General features: G+C 77.4%; 1 non-coding gene across 1 annotated transcript; it reads right to left on the bottom strand.

Moving 5' to 3' along the window:
• Nucleotides 1-70: 70 nt before the first annotated feature.
• Nucleotides 71-223, bottom strand: LOC148219085 (5.8S ribosomal RNA). The gene has a single exon (XR_015800042.1). It is a non-coding gene; the product is annotated as a 5.8S ribosomal RNA (ribosomal RNA).
• Nucleotides 224-2,500: the final 2,277 nt, after the last annotated feature.

Genomic DNA, 2,500 nt, shown 5'->3' with positions numbered 1-2,500 from the left:
CAACGGGCCTGCGAGGCAACCCCAGCCGCGCCGCCGGGGTGGCCCCCCCGGACGGCGATTGATCGTCAAGCGACGCTCAGACAGGCGTAGCCCCGGGAGGAACCCGGGGCCGCAAGTGCGTTCGAAGTGTCGATGATCAATGTGTCCTGCAATTCACATTAATTCTCGCAGCTAGCTGCGTTCTTCATCGACGCACGAGCCGAGTGATCCACCGCTAAGAGTTGTCTGGCTTTCGGGACCGCTCGCGTGAAGCGGCCCCTTTTCTGTTTCTGCAGGGACGCGCGCGCCCCCGCGCGCCCCGCTTCGACCGTACGAGCACACACAAACGGAGGAGGAGGAGGAGAAAGCGCGGGGCAAAAAAGAGAAACCCCGCGCAACGCTCCGAAGGTCGGCCAAAGAAAGGCGGAGGGGCCCGCGCCCCCGACCGCCTCCCCCCGCGAGGGGAGACGCCGCCTCGCGTGCCGTCCTTCGGAGGCGGCCCAGGCGCCCGGGCTCGGCCCGACCTCCGCGCGGAGGGGCTTGTGCGGCAACGCGCCGGACCGCGGGGGGCACGGTGGCCCGCCCGGCCTCTCGATCACGGGACGACTACGCGTTCGCGGGCCGGGGGGCGCGACCGCCGGCCCCCGCCGCTCCCGGCTCACTCCCTGGCTTCTCCTTTTCACCGCTCCGCCGACTCGCGGAACGCCGCCGCGCCAAAACGCGGGGGCCGGCTCTCCCGCCAGCGGCCCCTGAACGTCGCCCGAAACGCCACGCGGCGGCGGGACCGTTCCGCCGGCGCAACCCCTGGCGCGGGACCGCTTGCCCGCCGGAAGGCGAACGCCCGGCGGGCCGCGCTCCGCCACCGGCGCCGGAGGCGGGACGCCGCCGAGACCCGAGCCGGCATCGCGGAGCGCCCGAGGTCTGCCGCTCGGCAAAACCCCTCCGCCACCCGCGGCCGCACTCCCGGGACCGCCGCCGCTTCGCACCGCCGAGCTGCCCTTCCGCGAGCACGCGCCCAGCGGGCAGGCGTACGGCGGCTGAGCCGGGGGGCACCGCCCGCTCCCCTCGTTTCCACTCGGGGACCGGACGGGGAAGCGCCCCCGCGGCCGCCCCGCACGCCTCCCCTTTTTTTTGGCCCACACGCGGCCGGGAAGGGCGACGGGGAAGCGGACGGGCGGGGCCCGGGCCGGGACGGCCGCCGGTGAAGGCGGGCGCCTCGCGGCCGACCGTCCCCCCCCCCGGGGGGGGCGGGGACACTCGCCGAGCGGCGACGCCGCCGCTCGGCACGGGGTCGCCCGCGCCCGCCGGACCTCCGGCGATGGAGGAGCCGGCCGAGCGCTGCGCCCCAACGGGCGGGGACAGCGCTCCGAGTCAGGGGTGGCCGGCGGCCGGCGCCGCCGCGGTGCGGTTCGAGGCGACAAGGCCGTCGAGGCGAGAGGCGCGCGGTCGCGCCTGACGCGGCGCCGCCCGCGAGCCCGCGGCGGCGGCTAAGGAGAAAGAGCGAGAGAGCGCGGCGGGCCCCGGCGGCCGCAACCCCGCAGCTGAGGTAGGTAAGGCAGAGAGCGCGCGCCCTCTGCCGGCGTCGCCCCGCATCGCAGAGGCCAGCGGGGTCGGCCCCCCGCGGCCGATCGCGCGCCGCGGCCTCTCCGCCGAGACCGGGCCGCAGAGAGGGGGGGGGCAGGGCGCCCCTTCCCCGGCCCGGCACGGGTGGCCCCCGCGCGCGGGCAAGCGCGGCGGGACGCCGACGACGGCGAGCGCGGCCGGTCGCGACGGACACGCCACCGCAGGGGATCGGCGGGAGTAGCTCCCCACCCCTCGATGGCGCCCCGCGCCGCCACCGCCCGACACCCGCTGCCGCCGCCGCCACCGCCGCCGCCGCCGCGGCGGGGCCGTGCCGGGCCGCCCGAGTCTTTAAACCTCCGCCCGGCTCGGCGGCCCTTTCGGCCCCCAACAGGCGTTTGACGACGCCGAGGGAAACCGGCAGGAGACCGCCGAGGCGCGAAGCGCTAGGTACCTGGCCCTGGGGTGAGGGAAACGACCTGCATGGCCCCGCCGGGGTGCCTCCCCCGCTGCCACCCTCGGGGGAGCGTCCACCGGCGGGGGCGCGCCCGACGTCCGCTGCCATCACCGCGGCAATCCTTCTCGGGGCCCGGGGTTTCCCTCAGTAGCCCGGCGCTGCGCCCGAGAGGACCACCGCGGCTCGGGCCGCCCCGCCGGCGCGGGGAACACGGCCCAGCCACCGAGAAACCTCGCACACCCCCGGCCGAGAGAGGCCACGGCGACGACGGTGCGGACCGTCGCCGCCGCGCCACCCGGCGGCGGCTCGCGCACGTGCGCGCTCCCCCTGGAGGCGCGACCCGGAACTGCCGGAGCCCGGCCCTCGGGAGCTCCTCTGCCGCGCGAGGAGGCCGCTCGGCCAAGGAGAGCGGGATTTTGCCGGGCGGCAAAGCCCCGCGTCCCCCCCCGCGCTCTGGGGAAGGGCCGGAGGAGCCGCCTCCTCCGAGCCCCGAAGGCCTTCCCG

This window comes from Sturnus vulgaris, unplaced genomic scaffold (assembly GCF_052056855.1).
Source record: "Sturnus vulgaris isolate bStuVul1 unplaced genomic scaffold, bStuVul1.hap1 Scaffold_156, whole genome shotgun sequence".
NCBI lineage: Eukaryota > Metazoa > Chordata > Aves > Passeriformes > Sturnidae > Sturnus > Sturnus vulgaris.
Note: the sequence above shows the minus strand (reverse complement) of the source record. Positions and strands in the feature narration are given on the sequence as shown.